At 39.4% G+C, this 10,657-nt stretch overlaps 1 non-coding gene across 1 annotated transcript; it reads left to right on the plus strand.

The window, feature by feature from the left end:
- The first annotated feature begins 8,333 nt into the window (after positions 1-8,333).
- On the plus strand, positions 8,334-8,441 carry LOC130972143 (small nucleolar RNA R71). Its single transcript, XR_009083339.1, has one exon. It is a non-coding gene; the product is annotated as a small nucleolar RNA R71 (small nucleolar RNA).
- The last annotated feature ends 2,216 nt before the right edge of the window (positions 8,442-10,657 follow it).

Genomic DNA, 10,657 nt, shown 5'->3' on the forward strand with positions numbered 1-10,657 from the left:
GAATAGCATCAGTCTATAGACCTCAGGGTTAACCCCATTAGTCTTGACTGTGTCACAGATTTGCAAGAACTCAGCTAAAAACTGATGAGGATCTTCCATTGGAAGTCCATGAAACTTGCAATTCTGTTGCATTAGAGAAACTAATTGAGGCTTAAGCTCAAAGTTGTTTGCTCCAATGGCAGGGATAGAGATGCTTCTCCCATAAAAATCAGGAGTAGGTGCAGTGAAGTCACCCAGCACCTTCCTTGCATTGTTGGCATTGTTGTTGTTTTCGGCTGCCATTTGTTCTTCTTCCTTGAAGAATTCGGTCAGGTGCTCTAAAGAGAGTTGTGTTTTGGCTTCTCTTAGCTTTCTCTTCAAGGTCCTTTCAGGTTCAGGGTCAGCTTCAACAAGAATGCCTTTGTCTCTGCTCCTGCTCATATGAAAGAGAAGAGAAACAGAAAGTGTGGAATCCTCTATGTCACAGTATAGAGATTCCTTGAAATGTCAGAGGAAAAGAGAAATAGAAAGAAGAAGGAGAAGGAGTATTCGAACTTTAATTAGATAAGGTTCGAATTGTGCATTTAGAAGGAGTGGTACTCCATAAATAGAAGGATGTGGGAAGGAGGGAAGAAGATTTTCGAAAATTAATTAAAATATTTTGAAAACATTTTTGAAAAACATCAACTAATTTTCGAAAATCAAAGTGGAAAAGAAATCAAGTGATTTTTGAAAAAGCTTTTTTAAATTAGAAATTAAAAAGATTTGATTGAAAACTATTTTGAAAAAGATGTGGTTAAAAAGATTTAATTGAAAAGTTATGGTTTTAAAAAGATGTGATTGAGAAGATATGATTTGAAAACAATTTTAAGAGATATGATTTGAAAACAATTTGAAAAGATATGATTTTAAAAATTAATGACTTGCCTAACAAGAAAAGATATGATTCAAACATAAAACCTTTCTCAACAGAAAAGGCAACAATTTTGAGATGTTCAATCAAATCATTAATTGTTAGTAAGTATCTTTTAAAAAAGAAAGAAATTGATTTTGAAATCATTTGATTGAAAAAATTTGATTTGAAAAAGATTTGATTTTGAAAAACTAAAAAAAATTGATTTGAAAACAAAATCTTCCCCCTAGCACCATCCTGGCGTTAAACGCCCAGAATGGTATACATTCTGGCGTTTAACGCCCAAAATGCTACCTCTTTGGGCGTTAAACGCCCAACCAGGTGCCCTGGCTGGCGTTTAAACGCCAGTCTGCCTTCTTCACTGGGCATTTTTGAATGCTAAGCTTTTTCTGTGTAATTCCTCTGCAGTATGTTCTGAATCTTCAATTCTTTGTATCATTGACTTGAAAAGACACAAATTAAAAATATTTTTGGGTTTTTAATAATCAAAATGCAAAAGGAATCAATTAACAATGCATGCAAGACACCAAACTTAGCAGTTTGTATACTACTGACACTATATGAGACACACAAAATACTTCAAGTCAATAGAATTCAAAGATCAAAACAAAGAAATATATGCATGGATTCGAAAATTATAACAAAAACTTGCATTTGACTCCAAACTTAGGATGAGACACTAAACTTAAGCAAGAAACATCAAATATTTTTGGTCTTTTTATGATTTTGTAAATTTTTTTGTGTTTTTCGAAAATTAAGTAGGAAAAGGTATCAAAATTCTTAATGAGAATTCCAGGAATCAGTGCAATGCTAGTCTAAGACTCCGGTCCAGGAATTAGACATGGCTTCACAGCCAGCCAAGCTTTCAAAGAAAGCTTCGGTCCAAAACACTAGACATGACCAAAGGTCAGCCAAATCTTAGCAGATCACTGCTCCAAAAGCAAGATCAACAAGCTCTTGTGATGATAAGTTGAAACCTCGGTCCAATGAAATTAGACATGGCTTCTCAGCCAGCCAGATTTCAACAAATCATCATGAAACTCTAGAATTCATCTTCAAGAATTTCGAAAAAATAATACCTAATCTAAGCAACAAGATGAACCGTCAGTTGTCCAGCCTAAACAATCCCGGGCAATAACACCAAAAACTTGATGTTGTTGCCGGATCTTGGCACTGATGTTACCAAAAGCTTGCTCAAAACTTGAACAATCCCCGGCAACGGCGCCAAAAATTTGGTGCGCGAAATTGTGAACAATACTTTTTCACAACTCAAATAATCCCCGGTAATGGCTCCAAGAACTTGGTGGCTCAATACCATGGCATTACACAACTTCGCACAACTAACCAGCAAGTGCACTGGGTCGTCCAAGTAATAAACCTTACGTGAGTAAGGGTCGATCCCACGGAGATTGTTAGTATTGAAGCAAGCTATGGTCATCTTGTAAATCTTAGTCAGGCAAACTCAGATGTATATGGTGATGAACGAAAATAACATAGAAGATAAAGATAGTGATACTTATGTATATCATTGGTGTAAGAGCTTCAGACAAGTGTATGAAGATGCCTTCCCTTCCGTCTCTGCTTTCCTACTGCCTTCATCCAATCCTTCTTACTCCTTTCCATGGCAAGCTCGTGTAAGGTTTCACTGTTGTCAGCAGCTACCTCCCATCCGCGCAGTGAAAGCTAATGCACACACTCTGTCACAGTGCTGCCAATCACCGGTTTGGTTCCCTCCCCTACCGGAATAGAATAACTCTTTTGCGTCTGTCACTAACGCCCAGTAGGTTACAGGTTTGAAGCACGTCACAGTCATTCAATCATTGAATCCTACTCAGAATACCACAGACAAGGTTAGACCTTCCGGATTCTCTTGAATGCCGCCATCAGGTCCTGCCTATACCACGAAGATTCCGAAGAATCCAAGAGATATTCACTAAGCCTCAGATGCTTGTAGAACAAGAATGGTTGTCAGTCACCTTATTCATGGGTGAGAATGGTGATGGGCGTCAATCATCACCTTCATCATGTTGAAGAACAAGTGATATCTTGGATAAAGAACAAGCGGAATTGAATGGAAGAACAATAGTAATTGCATTAATACTCGAGGTACAGCAGAGCTCCACACCTTAATCTATGGTGTGTAGAAACTCCACCGTTGAAAAATACATAAGCATAAGGTCTAGGCATGGCCGAATGGCCAGCCTCCCAATGATCTAAGATAGCATAAAACTCAAAGATAGCTACCAAGATGTGTGTCTAATACAATAGTAAAAGGTCCTACTTATAGAAAACTAGTACATAGATGAGTAAATGACATAAAAATCCACTTCCGGGCCCACTTGGTGTGTGCTTGGGCTGAGCAATGAAGAAATTTCGTGTAGAGACTCTCCTTGGAGTTAAACGCCAGCTTTGGTGCCAGTTTGGGCGTTTAACTCCCAATTAGGTGCCAGTTCCAGCGTTTAACGCTGGGATTTCTTGAGGTGACTTTGAATGCCGGTTTGGGCCATCAAATCTTGGGCAAAGTATGGACTATTATATATTGCTGAAAAGCCCAGGATGTCTACTTTCCAACGCCGTTGAGAGCGCGCCAATTGGGCTTCTGTAGCTCCAGAAAATCCGCTTCGAGTGCAGGGAGGTCAGAATCTAACAGCATCTGCAGTCCTTTTGAGTCTCTGAATCAGATTTTTGCTCAGGTCCCTCAATTTCAGCCAGAAAATACCTGAAATCACAGAAAAACACACAAACTCATAGTAAAGTCCAGAAAAGTGAATTTTAACTAAAAACTAATAAAAATATACTAAAAACTAACTAGATCATATCAAAAACATACTAAAAACAATGCCAAAAAGTATACAAATCATCCGCTCATCACAACACCAAACTTAAATTGTTGCTTGTCCCCAAGCAACTGAAAATCAAATAAGATAAAAGGAAGAGAATATGCAATGAATTCCAAAAACATCTGTGAAGATCAGTATTAATTAGATGAGCGGGGCTTTTAACTTTTTGCCTCTGAGCAGTTTTGGCATCTCAATCTATCCTTTGAAATTCAGAATGGTTGGCTTCTTTAGGAACTTAGAATCCAGATAGTGTTAATGATTCTCCTAGTAAAGTATGATGATTCTTGAACATAGCTATTTATTGAGTCTTGGCTGTGGCCCAAAGCACTCTGTCTTTCCAGTATTACCACCGGATACATACATGCCACAGACACATAATTGGGTGAACCTTTTCAGATTGTGACTTAGCTTTGCTAAAGTCCCCAATTAGAGGTGTCCAGGGTTCTTAAGCACACTCTTATTTGCCTTGGATCACAACTCTTATTTTTTTTTCGTTTTCTTTTTTTTTTTTCGGTTTTTTTTTTTTTTTTTTTTTGAATAGCAATGCTTTTTCTTGCTTCAAGAATCATTTTATTGATTTTTCAGATCCTCAATAACATGTCTCCTTTTTCATCATTCTTTCAAGAGCCAACATTCATGAGCCACAAATTCAAGATACATATGCACTGTTTAAGCATACATTCAGAGAACAAAAATATTGCCACCACATCAAAATAATTAAACTATTATAAAATTCAAAATTCATGCAATTCTTCCTTTTTCAATTAAGCACATTTTTATTCAAGAAAGGTGATGGATTCATAGGACATTCATAACTTTAAGGCATAGACACTAAGACACTAATGATCACAAGACACAAGCATGGATAACATAAAGCATAAAAATCGAAAAACATGAGAATAGAGAACAAGGAAATCAAGGAATGGGTCCACCTCAGTGATGGCGGCTCTTCCTTGCTTTTGAAGGTCCTATGGAGTGCTTGAGCTCCTCAATGTCTCTTCTTTGCCTTTGTTGCTCCTCTCTCATGATTCTTTGTTCTTCTCTAATTTCATGGAGGAGAATGGAGTGTTCTTGGTGCTCCACCCTTAGTTGTCCCATATTGGAACTCAACTCTCCTAGGGAGGTGTTTAGTTGCCCCCAATAGTCTTGTGGAGGAAAATTCATCCCTTGAGGAATCTCAGGGATCTCATGATGAGTGGGATCTCTTGTGTACTCCATCCTTTTCTTAGTGATGGGCTTGTCCTCATCAATGGTGATGTCTCCCTCTATGTCAACTCCCACTGAATAACAGAGGTGACAAATGAGGTGAGGAAAGGCTAACCTTGCCAAGGTGGAGGTCTTGTCCGCCACCCTATAGAGTTCTTGGGCTATAACCTCATGAACCTCTATTTCTTCTCCAATCATGATGCTATGAATCATGATGGCCCGGTCTATGGTAACTTCGGACCGGTTGCTAGTGGGAATGATTGAGCGTTGTATGAACTCTAACCATCCTCTAGCCATGGGTTTGAGGTCATGCCTTCTCAATTGGACCGGCTTTCCTCTTGAATCTTGCTTCCATTGTGCGCCCTCTTCACATATGACTGTGAGGACTTGGTCCAACCTTTGATCAAAGTTGACCCTTCTAGTGTAAGGATGCTCATCTCCTTGCATCATAGGCAAGTTGAACGCCACCCTCACACTTTCCGGACTAAAATCCAAGTATTTCCCCCGAACCATAGTAAGATAATTCTTTGGATCCGGGTTCACACTTTGGTCATGGTTCTTGGTGATCCATGCATTGGCATAGAACTCTTGAACCATCAAGATTCCGACTTGTTGAATGGGGTTGGTAAGTACTTCCCAACCTCTTCTTCGGATCTCATGGCGGATCTCCGGATATTCACCCTTTTTGAGTGAAAAGGGGACTTCGGGGATCACCTTCTTCAAGGCCACAACTTCATAGAAGTGGTCTTGATGCACCCTTGAGAGGAATCTATCCATCTCCCATGACTCGGAGGTGGAAGCCTTTGCCTTCCCTTTCCTCTTTCTAGAGGTTTCTCCGGCCTTGGATGCCATAAATGGTTATGAAAAAGCAACGCTTTCACCACACCAAACTTAAAATGTTTGCTCGTCCTCGAGCAAAAGAAGAAAGAAGAGAGTAGAAGAAGAAGAAATGAGGAAGAGGGAGATGGTGGTGTATTCGGCCTAGAAGGGTAAGAAAGGGTGTTTAGGTTGTGTGAAAATGAAGGGTTGGAGAAGGGTATTTATAGGAGAGAGGGGGGTGAGGGTTCGGCCATTTGAGGGTGGGCTTGGGAGGGAAAGTGGTTTGAATTTGAAGGGTGAGGTTGGTGGGGTTTTATGAAGGATGGATGTGAGTGGTGAAGAGAAAGATGGGATTTGATAGGTGAGGGGTTTTTGGGGAAGAGGTGTTGAGGTGATTGGTGAATGGGGGAAGAAGAGAGAGAGTGATGGTAGGGTCCTGTGGGGTCCACAGATCCTGTAGTGTCAAGGAAAAGGCATCCTTGCACCAAATGGCATCAAAATCCACGTTTTGAGCCTTTTCTGGCGTTAAACGCCGGGCTGGTGCCCATTCCTGGCGTTTAACGCCAGGTTTTTACCCTTTACTGGCGTTTAACGCCAGTCTGGTGCCCCTTTCTGGCGTTAAAAGCCCAGAATGGTGCCAGACTGGGCGTTAAACGCCCAACAGCTAGCATTACTGGCGTTTGAACGCCAGCTTCTTCTTCTCCAGGGTGTGCTGTTTTTCTTCCTGTTTTTCATTTTGTTTTTGCTTTTTTCATTGTTTTTGTGACTTCTTATGATCATCAACCTACAAAAAAGATAAAATAAGAAAATAATTAATTATAAAACATTGGGTTGCCTCCAACAAGCGCTTCTTTACTGTCATTAGCTTGACAGAGGACTCTCATGGAGCCTCAGGGCTGTTCAGAACCGTGTTGGGACCTCCCAACACCAAACTTAGAGTTTGAATGTGGGGGTTCAACACCAAACTTAGAGTTTGGTTGTGGCCTCCCAACACCAAACTTAGAGTTTGACTGTGGGGGCTCTGCTTGGCTCTGTTTTGAGAGAAGCTCTTCATGCTTCTTCTCCATGATGATAGAGGGATATCCTTGGGCCTTAAACACCAAGGATTCTTCATTCACTTGAATGATCAACTCTCCTCTATCAACATCAATCACAGCCTTTGCTGTGGCTAGGAAGGGTCTGCCAAGGATGATGGATTCATCCATGCACTTCCCAGTCTCTAGGACTATGAAATCAGTAGGAATGTAATGGTCTTCAACCTTAACCAGAACATCCTCTATAAGTCCATAGGCTTGTTTTCTTGAGTTGTCTGCCATCTCTAGTGAGATTTTTGCAGCTTGCACCTCAAAGATCCCTAATTTCTCCATTACAGAGAGGGGCATGAGGTTTACACTTGACCCCAAGTCACACAAGGCCTTCTTGAAGGTCATGGTGCCTATGGTACAAGGTATAGAAAACTTCCCAGGATCTTGCCTCTTTTGAGGCAGTTTCTGCCTAGACAAGTCATTCAGTTCTTTGGTGAGCAAGGGTGGTTCATCCTCCCAAGTCTCATTTCCAAATAACTTGTCATTCAGTTTCATGATTGCTCCAAGGTATTTAGCAACTTGCTCTTCAGTGACATACTCATCCTCTTCAGAGGAAGAATACTCATCAGAGCTCATGAATGGCAGAAGTAAGTCCAATGGAATCTCTATGGTCTCATTTTGAGCCTCAGATTCCCATTGTTCCTCATTGAGGAACTCAGAGGAGATTGGTACACGCCCACTGAGGTCTTCCTCAGTGGCGTCCTCCTCCTCTCTTTCCTCTCCATATTCGGCCATGTCTATGGCTTTGCACTCTCCTTTTGGATTTTCTTCTGTATTACTTGGGAGAGTGCTAGGAGGGAGTTCAGTAACTTTCTTGCTCAGCTGACCCACTTGTCCTTCCAAATTTCTGATGGAGGACCCTGTTTCATTCATGAAACTTTGAGTGGTCTTTATTAGATCAGAGACCATTGTTGCTAAGTCAGAAGTATTCTGCTTAGAACTCTCTGTCTGTTGCTGAGAAGATGATGGAAAAGGCTTGCCATTGCTAAACCTGTTTCTTCCACCATTATTATTGAAACCTTGTTGAGGTCTCTCTTGATTCTTCCATGAGAAATTGGGGTGATTTCTCCATGAAGAATTGTAGGTGTTTCTATAGGGTTCTCCTAGGGAATTCACCTCTTCCATGGAAGGGTTCTCAGGATCATAAGCTTCTTCCTCAGATGAAGCATCCTTAGTACTGTTTGGTGCATTTTGCATTCCAGACAGACTTTGAGAAATCAGATTGACTTGTTGAGTCAATATTTTATTCTGAGCCAAAATGGCATTCAGAGTGTCAATTTCAAGAACTCCTTTCTTCTGACTAGTCCCATTGTTCACAGGATTCCTTTCAGAAGTGTACATGAATTGGTTATTTGCAACCATTTCAATCAATTCTTGAGCTTCTGCAGGCGTCTTCTTCAGATGAAGAGATCCTCCAGCAGAGCTATCCAAAGACATCTTGGATAGTTCAGAGAGACCATCATAGAAAATACCTATGATGCTCCATTCAGAAAGCATGTCTGAGGGACATCTTCTGATCAATTGTTTGTATCTTTCCCAAGCTTCATAGAGGGATTCTCCATCCTTCTGTCTGAAGGTTTGGACTTCCACTCTAAGCTTACTCCATCTTTGTGGTGGAAAGAACTTTGCCAAGAAGGCATTGACTAGCTTTTCCCAAGAGTCCAGGCTTTCTTTAGGTTGAGAGTCCAACCATATTCTAGCTCTGTCTCTCACAGCAAAAGGGAATAGCATCAGTCTATAGACCTCAGGGTTAACCCCATTAGTCTTGACTGTGTCACAGATTTGCAAGAACTCAGCTAAAAACTGATGAGGATCTTCCATTGGAAGTCCATGAAACTTGCAATTCTGTTGCATTAGAGAAACTAATTGAGGCTTAAGCTCAAAGTTGTTTGCTCCAATGGCAGGGATAGAGATGCTTCTCCCATAAAAATCAGGAGTAGGTGCAGTGAAGTCACCCAGCACCTTCCTTGCATTGTTGGCATTGTTGTTGTTTTCGGCTGCCATTTGTTCTTCTTCCTTGAAGAATTCGGTCAGGTGCTCTAAAGAGAGTTGTGTTTTGGCTTCTCTTAGCTTTCTCTTCAAGGTCCTTTCAGGTTCAGGGTCAGCTTCAACAAGAATGCCTTTGTCTCTGCTCCTGCTCATATGAAAGAGAAGAGAAACAGAAAGTGTGGAATCCTCTATGTCACAGTATAGAGATTCCTTGAAATGTCAGAGGAAAAGAGAAATAGAAAGAAGAAGGAGAAGGAGTATTCGAACTTTAATTAGATAAGGTTCGAATTGTGCATTTAGAAGGAGTGGTACTCCATAAATAGAAGGATGTGGGAAGGAGGGAAGAAGATTTTCGAAAATTAATTAAAATATTTTGAAAACATTTTTGAAAAACATCAACTAATTTTCGAAAATCAAAGTGGAAAAGAAATCAAGTGATTTTTGAAAAAGCTTTTTTAAATTAGAAATTAAAAAGATTTGATTGAAAACTATTTTGAAAAAGATGTGGTTAAAAAGATTTAATTGAAAAGTTATGGTTTTAAAAAGATGTGATTGAGAAGATATGATTTGAAAACAATTTTAAGAGATATGATTTGAAAACAATTTGAAAAGATATGATTTTAAAAATTAATGACTTGCCTAACAAGAAAAGATATGATTCAAACATAAAACCTTTCTCAACAGAAAAGGCAACAATTTTGAGATGTTCAATCAAATCATTAATTGTTAGTAAGTATCTTTTAAAAAAGAAAGAAATTGATTTTGAAATCATTTGATTGAAAAAATTTGATTTGAAAAAGATTTGATTTTGAAAAACTAAAAAAAATTGATTTGAAAACAAAATCTTCCCCCTAGCACCATCCTGGCGTTAAACGCCCAGAATGGTATACATTCTGGCGTTTAACGCCCAAAATGCTACCTCTTTGGGCATTAAACGCCCAACCAGGTGCCCTGGCTGGCGTTTAAACGCCAGTCTGCCTTCTTCACTGGGCATTTTTGAATGCTAAGCTTTTTCTGTGTAATTCCTCTGCAGTATGTTCTGAATCTTCAATTCTTTGTATCATTGACTTGAAAAGACACAAATTAAAAATATTTTTGGGTTTTTAATAATCAAAATGCAAAAGGAATCAATTAACAATGCATGCAAGACACCAAACTTAGCAGTTTGTATACTACTGACACTATATGAGACACACAAAATACTTCAAGTCAATAGAATTCAAAGATCAAAACAAAGAAATATATGCATGGATTCGAAAATTATAACAAAAACTTGCATTTGACTCCAAACTTAGGATGAGACACTAAACTTAAGCAAGAAACATCAAATATTTTTGGTCTTTTTATGATTTTGTAAATTTTTTTGTGTTTTTCGAAAATTAAGTAGGAAAAGGTATCAAAATTCTTAATGAGAATTCCAGGAATCAGTGCAATGCTAGTCTAAGACTCCGGTCCAGGAATTAGACATGGCTTCACAGCCAGCCAAGCTTTCAAAGAAAGCTTCGGTCCAAAACACTAGACATGACCAAAGGTCAGCCAAATCTTAGCAGATCACTGCTCCAAAAGCAAGATCAACAAGCTCTTGTGATGATAAGTTGAAACCTCGGTCCAATGAAATTAGACATGGCTTCTCAGCCAGCCAGATTTCAACAAATCATCATGAAACTCTAGAATTCATCTTCAAGAATTTCGAAAAAATAATACCTAATCTAAGCAACAAGATGAACCGTCAGTTGTCCAGCCTAAACAATCCCGGGCAATAACACCAAAAACTTGATGTTGTTGCCGGATCTTGGCACTGATGTTACCAAAAGCTTGCTCAAAAC

Source organism: Arachis stenosperma, chromosome 3 (assembly GCF_014773155.1).
Source record: "Arachis stenosperma cultivar V10309 chromosome 3, arast.V10309.gnm1.PFL2, whole genome shotgun sequence".
In the NCBI taxonomy this organism is placed as follows: Eukaryota; Viridiplantae; Streptophyta; class Magnoliopsida; order Fabales; family Fabaceae; genus Arachis; species Arachis stenosperma.